The 8705-nt window shown below is 50.0% G+C and overlaps 1 pseudogene; it reads left to right on the forward strand.

Moving 5' to 3' along the window:
- Window positions 1-1029: 1029 nt before the first annotated feature.
- LOC119355281 lies at window positions 1030-6984 on the forward strand (annotated as a pseudogene).
- Window positions 6985-8705: the final 1721 nt, after the last annotated feature.

The following is an 8705-nucleotide window of genomic DNA, read 5'->3' on the forward strand; positions in this document are numbered from 1 at the left end:
AGCTCGACCTACTCCGGACCAACGTCGCCGCGAAGAAGAGGAACATCGACCTGGCTTTCCTGCTGGGCGGGGCAGACATGCTCCAGAGCAACGACGAGGCAGTCAAGGCGTGGTACTTGGCGGAGCATGGTCTCATCCTGAACCAGCTGCCGCCGACGGCGCCGCCAACTCCCACGCCCGCGCCGCCGCCGCCGCCAAGTCCGAGCGATGATGCCTCCACGAGTCCCCACAGTACAGAAGCCACGCCGATGCCGCCCAGCACAGAAGCCACGCCGACGCCGCCCAACACAGAAGAAGCTCCGACCCCGCCAAGCCCGCGCACGCCGACTCCGCCGACGCCGGAGGCCGACCTCGTCGTCTAATGCGCTGCACGCGTGCCCTTTCTTTTTGAACGCCGAACTTTTCATTCGATCGCCGAACTGTGGCCGCATGATCGCCGGATTTGTGGCGTCTATTTTGTGATAGGGAATGACTATGTTTGAATTTGCAGCGGGTTGGGGGCGCCTGGAGGCGTGGCTGGAAGCTAGTTCGCCCCAGGGGCCAATCTAGCACCGGTTCGCCCCCAGGCCGCTTTTTGTCGGCGCCCTGGGGGCTGAATGGCTGAAGATGCTCTTAGAGTATAAACTACAGTGTCATATGGATATACATGTCCCATGAGAAAATGTAATACGAGGCATCTACATTGATTTTTTTCTTCCCAACACACGTATGCCATGCATCTCTACTCTTCGCTCCAATTTTTGCAGCTTTATGCACCAGAACACACTTTTCGTTGCACCTTCCGAACATATTTCTCTTTACATCCGATCCTACATACTTAGGCAGTGTTCGGAAACGCTCCGCTCCTCAACTCAGCTCCCGGAGCGGGCGGAGCTGTAGTTGGAAATCATGGAGCTGCACTTTCCTCGCTCCCGAGATTCTTGGAGTGGGTGGGTTCCCGAACAAGGCCTTAGGGGCATCACCCTAGCTTTATGCAGCCCCAAATTCTTTGTAAAAAAGAAAAAAGAAAAAACAGAGAGAAAAAAACAGCCCCCGCTTCCAGGGCAGCTATCAACCCTTGAGCCCTTTCTCTAGAAGTTCCAAATTCGTGGGCTCGGATTCAACCATCGTCCCTGCCCGAATCCTGCCCAGACCCCGTGGAGTCACTCGTAGTGTCATGGCGTCGCCTAGCGGCAGCAGCCGCTCCTCCAAAATCCCGGAGTTCCCGGCGGGTTCCGGCGGCCGGCCGGTGCCGGCCCTGGGGATCGGCACGGCGTCGTTCCCGTTCGTGGCAGAGGACGTCAAGAACGCCGTGCTCGCCGCATTGGAGCTCGGCTACCGCCACCTCGACACGGCCTCGGTTTACCCCTCCGAGCACCTCGTCGGCGAGGCAGTGGCGGAGGCGGCGCGGCGCGGGGTCATAGCGTCCCGCGAGGAGGTGTTCGTGACGACCAAGGTGTGGTGCACGCAGTGCCACCCGGATCTCGTGCTCCCTTCCCTCAAGGAAAGCTTGCAGTTAAGCCGTCTTGGGTTCATTCGTTGAACTTTACTTTTCAGTTTTATTAATTCTTATTGCTCGCCTGAATTTTTTTTGTAGAGCCCAGTTACTTACGGCCACACATCATTCAGTTTCAGTATAGACATTGTGCAATTTAGTACTCCCTCCGTCCCAAAATGTAAGACGGTTTTTGACACTATCATAGTATCAAAAAAAACATCTTACATTTTGGGATGGAGGGAGTAAAACTTAACTGCAATTTCTAGTTTGTAAGTTATGTCCAGACTCCAGAGTTGGGTCAAAATGAGGATAATTGGCTATTGGTCCAGCTGCTTTGAGGGGTAATTGAGATTCAATAGCAATTTCTAGCAACCTAGAATGAACTCTCAGACGGCATGTCTGTCCAGTATTATCATTAAGCTTACCATACAACTCTTTCCATTCAAAATTGAAATTTCAAAAAGCAAACTAACTTTATATTTTAAAACTAGTAGCAGTTGACAACGTGAAATGAAATCAGCTCTGAATTAGATGTATGCTATCGGAGATCACATGTCCTATGCGGGATTTATAACCATTTCAAATGTTAATTATTATTTTTCCTTGAAACTATGCAAGTATGCAGAATCTAGTTATATATTCAGATTGCAACTTCATACCTTACTCTATAACTTTATATAAAAATGGACAATCATATATGAGATTTGATCCTTCATCACATTTTCTTCTCACCGTGTGATTTTAATTGAGTGTATGTAAATGTACCAACAAAAGAGTACCAATGACAATTTTAAAAATAAACTTGGGTAACTGACAGACAACACATGAATTATAGTATTTAGTCATATAGTTTGTTCGCAATCAAAACTTATGTAGTATAGTCTTTACTTGACATTCGCTTCAAGAATCGAAGACTATTACTGTACTGGTACAGAAGCTTGTTTCCCTTATAGCTGTATTCTGCCACTTCTGTGCTAAGCTTGTCTTGCCATGCCTAGAAACCTTCAAATGGAATATGTTGATTTGTACTTGGTCCACTGGCCTATGAGCGTAAAGCCCAGCAAACCACACTTCCCAATGAAAAGGGAAGACATCGTACAGATGGACTTGAAAGGTGTATGGCAGGCAATGGAGGAATGTCATCGCCTTGGCCTTGCTAAAATGATTGGTGTTAGCAATTTCACAACGAAGAAATTGCAGGAGCTACTTGCAATTGCAGAAATCCCCCCAGCAGTGAATCAGGTTTGTGTTGATCAATCGTACAAGTAATGGTGATGCAACCTTCTCTTGTCTATTCTATGATTTCACGAACCAAAGAAGAAGTAGAAGCTGATTTAGTTTAAAATCCTTCTGTAAAAACTTGCCCCGGTCTACCCTAAATTGTTGTCATTGTTCTTTGATGCATGGGATAACCTTTCAGGTTGAGTTGAATCCAGCTTGGCAGCAGAAAAAACTGATTGAATTCTGCAAAGAGAAAGGAATTCATGTGACTGCTTATTCTCCCCTGGGAGGCCAAAGCAGGACATCCAAAATCAATGCCGTGCTACAGTCTGAAATTCTGAAAGAGATTGCCGAAGCTAGAGGAAAATCCATAGCTCAGGTATTAATCATCGCTTCAATCTTAGGAACTGTTTGGTATGTACCAGAATCTGCCTTGTCACCAATTCGTGCAAGGTTCTAGCATCATCCATGATTGGAAATGAGGTTTGTTTAGATTATGAACTAATAAGTGCAGAATGTGAACAAATATTTGTCAAATTTTGTGAACAACCTAAATGCAAGCAATGCTGAGTCAATCGCACCTGAATGTTACAGCGTATGGGTCCCCTCTATGGCATTACAGTAAGCAAAAATTGCACCTCGATATTAGCAGTGCAATTGACTCCCATTTTCCTGCAGATCTCACTGAGATGGATCTTCGAGCAAGGAGCGAGCATGGTAGCCAAGAGTATGAAAAAGGAGAGGCTTCAGGAGAACCTCGAAATCTTTGACTGGGAACTGACCGACGAAGACCGGTTCAAGATTACCCAGATACCGCAGTACAAGAAGGTCACGGTGTTGGCGATCCTCTGCCCTGAAGGTGTCCCTGGCGTCGATCTTTCAGAGGTTGATGTTGTTGAAACGTAGATGTCAAATTATGAAGATGCATGCGCCATTTAAACCTGTAATTTGGTGAAGATGCATGCGCCATTTATGCACTCCAAATTACAAAGATTTGGTGAGATGCTTCTGGTGCTACTACCTGTAACCTACCTGGATGAGGTCCTGCTTGGCGTCATCAATTGTGATGATCCTGACGGGTTCCCTACAGTGCTTGTGGGTAGCCGTCAGTCGTCACTCACTGTGTCACAAATGGACTTGGCCACATGCCACAACATCTTCGGTTGGCTGATCTTTCCTTGTCTCGCGCCAGCATCATCTTCTCTTCTCTCCAGGAAGAAAGAAAGACTTTTCGCGAATAAGGAAGAAAGAAAGACTAGCACTAGTTGCTCCTAGAAAATCGACGAAATTTAAGCTTGGATGGATAGTAGAAGGCTCCTGCTTGTCCCACAGGCAAGCCAAATTTCTTGTGGCGAGCGCGACAAGTCAAGAACTGAGGTGGGTCCTGGTTAGGAGATGGATGTATCATGTATGACAGACATGTGGGTCTCATAGCTTTTTTTTGTATATGTGTGAGGAAGAACTGGGCCTGAGAATTACTAAGAAAGTATGGCGGAGAACGAAGCGTATGGTAAGAGAAATTGTCTAGCACTACTCTAGCTCAGCTTTGTCCATGATCTTCTAAAAAAAGATGACGATAACTGCCACATGCGTGGGCGTTAAGGGATTTGTTCACATGTTTTGTGTGATGTCTAAGAGGACTAACCCACACGTAGGCGTATGAGCAAAACAATCAATGTCCACACGCTTCTTTTTTTCCTTGCGGTTCCTCTCACACGTCTACGTGTGGGCAAAATGCATAACGCCCACATGACCTCTCTTAGCCACCTATCTCACGGTCCCGCACGCCCCGTGTGACAGTCACCACGCGTCCCCGTAGTTGCCATGGTCCGGACCCTCTTCAATGTCCGTTTAACTGCAGTTGCCATATCGCTGAACTACAGTTGCCATGGTTGCTCAACTGCAGTTGCCATCTCAGATCAAGTGCCAGATGCCATTTTGGACAACTGCAGCTGTTGCTATGTATGGTCTGATTTACTATAGTTGTCATGATTTGAAAACTTTAGAGGTTGCCATCTAATAACACTAAGCAGTTGCCATGCATGGTCTAATTTACTACAGTTGCCATGATTTGAAAACCTTAAGAGTTGCCATCTACTAACACTAGGCACTTGTCGTGTAGCGCTACAAAGAGACATAGCAAAACAACATGTTCGGGTAAAAAAGAGAGTTGCCATCTGCTTACAAGCACACTAGGATAGTTGCCGTGTACCCTGCAAAACACATGGCAACTGACATGTTCGGGTAAAAAAAGAGTTGCCATCTGCTTACAAGCACACTAGGGCAGTTGCCATGCACACTGCAAAACGCATGGCAACTGACAGCTTGGGCGTGGGAGAGAAGACCGGCGTGTGGGCGAGATAGCAAATGCCCACACACCAGCCCTTATGGTGAGTGAAAACTGGCGTGTGGGCGAACTGCTAAACGCCCACACATCGGCCCCTCCGTGTGATGAAACGGACGTGTGGGCGATCGGATGAACGCCCACACACCAATCTAGTCCTACGTGACACCACAAACATGCCAAAATTCATGCACCCAAGAACGGACGCGGATCCACGCGTGTGGACGAGATGCAAACTCACACACGTTAAAAAAAAAGTTTGCCCATGACCTTCTCAAAAAACAATTGTCCAGGTGTTGTGGTGGCTTAGGAGTAGTTCACAACTATCTCCGCCGCACAAGGATCCTGTTTCATTCCAGAAACAATTCATGCCCGCCGGAAGAACCAAAATCCACCTCTCTGCCTTTGAAAAACGGACGAACAGCTACGTAAGTCCTTATGTCACTCGGGCCAGTATAAAAGCCGGTGGCTCGTCCTGTACTTGAACCACAAGACAAGACAGGCTCAATCGCTCTGCAGAGACGACGCATGGCCTCGACGACAGCGGCGGTGCCGGAGGTGGCGCTGCGGTCCGGCGGCGCGAGGCCCATGCCGGCGATCGGCATGGGCACCGCCACGTTCCCGGTGGTGCCGGAGACCACCGTGAAGGCCGTGCTGGAGGCGGTGGAGGTGGGCTACCGCCACTTCGACACGGCCGCCATGTACGCGACGGAGCGGCCCCTGGGCGAGGCCCTCGCGGAGGCGGTGCGCCGCGGGCTCCTGGCGTCCCGGGAGGAGGTGTTCGTCACGTCCAAGCTCTGGTGCACGCAGTGCCACCCGCACCTCGTGCTCCCGTCCCTCCGGGAGAGCCTCCAGTAAGCTCGGTCGATCTAGACTTACTTTTGCCCGTTGACTTCAGTAGATCTTGATCGATCGTCTCGGTGTTTGTGCTTCGTTTCTTCAGGAACCTGCAGATGGAGTACGTGGACCTGTACCTGATCCACTGGCCGATCAGCCTCAAGCCCGGGCCGACGGTGTTCCCGGTGAAGCGGGAGGACGCCGTCCCGTTCGACTTCGAGGGCGTGTGGCGGGCCATGGAGGAGTGCCACCGCCTCGGGCTCGCCAAGGCCATCGGCGTCAGCAACTTCACCACCAGCCACCTCGACAAGCTCCTCGCCGCTGCCACCGTCCATCCTGCAGTCAACCAGGTTGCTGAACATAATACCACGAGATTACTGAGTAGCACTGTCTGAATATTCACTGGAACTCAGCGCTAGCTGCGTGTGATGTGCAGGTGGAGCTGAACCCGGTCTGGCAGCAGAGGAAGCTGAGGGGGTACTGCGCCGAGAAGGGCATCCACGTGGCAGCCTACTCGCCGTTGGGAGGGCAGAACTGGAACGGCGACGGAAACGCCGTGCTGGACTCCGAGGTGCTCGCGGAGATCGCCAGGGCTAGAGGAAAGACCATCGCACAGGTAGGGTACACGCCCCGTTTCTCCTGGCAACTGCTAGGAACAATGGAGCATGCAGTTCGTATGGCACTAACCGATTCCTCTTTCTTCTCGTTCAGGTAGCGCTGAGGTGGATCTACGAGCAAGGGGTGACCCCGATCGTCAAGAGCTTCAGCAAGGAGAGGCTCAAGGAGAACCTCGGGATCTTCGACTGGTGGCTCGCCGACGACGACCTGCGCAAGATCGGCCAGATTCCGCAGAAGAAGATCGTCAGAGCTGAAACCGTGCTGTTCTCGGCGGAGGGCGAGTTCACGTCGGCTGACCTCGCAGACATGGAAATTGTTGAGGAATAAATAAAATAGGCACTGAGAATGCCTGCTTCGCTGTGTGACGTAAACTGCAGTAGCTTACATAGAGAGTGTGGATGAATAAAGAAGTGATCCGTGCTATATCCTGTTATTCCTCTTTTCGGCCCAATACTTTGATTCATGTTATCAGTGAAGATTGTGATCACAGTTGCCATCGTTCGGAAGCACGTAGTGTAATACGTTGTGCTAGAACCTGGAAGCCTGGAACCGAAGTTCCATACGGCGCGTGGTTTTACTATAGATAGTCAATAAACATGATTGTCGATCGTTGTTTCATTGCCCATCGACACCCGTCGAACGTTGCTTTCCGGCTGCTCCAATTCGGGGTGGATGGACAGCTTTCGCTGCAGCACGCAACAGCAAAACCAGTTAATGTATGTTACCGCCTCTCAATGATTGCACTCGAAATTTAAATTGCCCATAATATGACGCACACTTCCTTGGAATGTGTTCCTTAAATTTGGGATGAACCCCGGCTAGCGGTTTCCGAATAAATTCATTATACTAGTAGGTGGTGGTAGAATGAAAGCCACGCACTTGAATCCTATGCCACAAGAGGCTGGCAAACCATCTCTACTCGGCAAACCAACCTGTGATTGGATGGTTAGAGGAACAGTGGTATCCCCAGCAATCATGGTTCAAGTCCTGGTGCTCGTATTAGGTGTCTATGGTGACTTTGTAAATTTCAAGATGACATGCCGGCTTAGTCTCTCGGATGTGCTCATAGGGATAGGGTATGCGTGTGTGCATTCACGCCTATGGTGATTTCGTAAATTTCAAGATGACATGCTGGCTTAGTCTCTCGGATGTGCTCATAAGGGTAGGGTGTGCGTATGTGCATTCATAGGGGTGAGTGTATGTGCATATGTATGAGCGCTTGCGTTGTTAAGGGTGACATGTCATCACATTGTTGTTGCTAATCCTCGCTTGATCCAAATCTTAATTCAAATTAAAATCCAAAATTCAAGTTTCTCAGACATGCAAAATAAAATGTTCAAAGTATGGAAAATATTCCATAACTAATTATGGTGGTGACCCAACACTTTTTTAAAGTGTTTAAATCCCCTTTTGTGAATATAACAGTGGCTTAAACAATCATTTAAATGCCTTTCCATTTATGAAAAATTTCAAACAAACTCGAAAGCCTCCCAAACTTTTTGTGGCAGTGCTAGTAAATGCAAGGTATTTATCTGGCCAAGTCCCATTTAAAAAAAATACATTTCCTAGCTAAAAGAAATGCAAAAAAGAAAAGAATAAATTTAAAACTAAAAAGTAAAGGTAGACAAAACAAAATAAAGAAAGGAGGTCTAACCCCCACTGCTGTCCCTCCAGCCAAACCAGCCCATCCGGCTACCCTCCCAATCCCCTGTTCACGCAGTCCCCCGTGGCCACGGCCGATGCCTGACACGGCACTGGCCGACGTCGTGGCGACCATCCACCGGTGCCGCCCTGCCAATATTACCCGGCGACCCCTCTCCCGTCGCCGAACCCTAACCCGCTTTCCCTTCATCGCGCCCCCGTTCCCCTTTGTTCGCTCGTCGACGTCTCAGCGCCCCGATCCCGTCCGTCACCGCCGCCGTCACGTCGCCGCGGCCGCGGCCAACGGCCTCCCCGGGGCTCGACGGGTTGTTCTACGGCCTCCCCGGCGTCGTCCCCGTCCTCTATGCGCCGCGGCCGACCGGTGGAGCTGTCCTGCGTCGCCTACCCCATCGTCTTCTACTTCGGGCAGCCGAGATCGCCGCGGTCACCTCGTTGTCTCCGGTGCTCCCCCGAGCCCGCTAGTCTACCCTTCCGCCCCGCTGTAAGCCTCCGGTCCACCCCGACTCCTCCTTGCTTCCCCTAGTGTGTCGTAGCTAGCTTCCCGCA

Source organism: Triticum dicoccoides, chromosome 2A, assembly GCF_002162155.2.
Source record: "Triticum dicoccoides isolate Atlit2015 ecotype Zavitan chromosome 2A, WEW_v2.0, whole genome shotgun sequence".
Lineage (NCBI taxonomy): Eukaryota > Viridiplantae > Streptophyta > Magnoliopsida > Poales > Poaceae > Triticum > Triticum dicoccoides.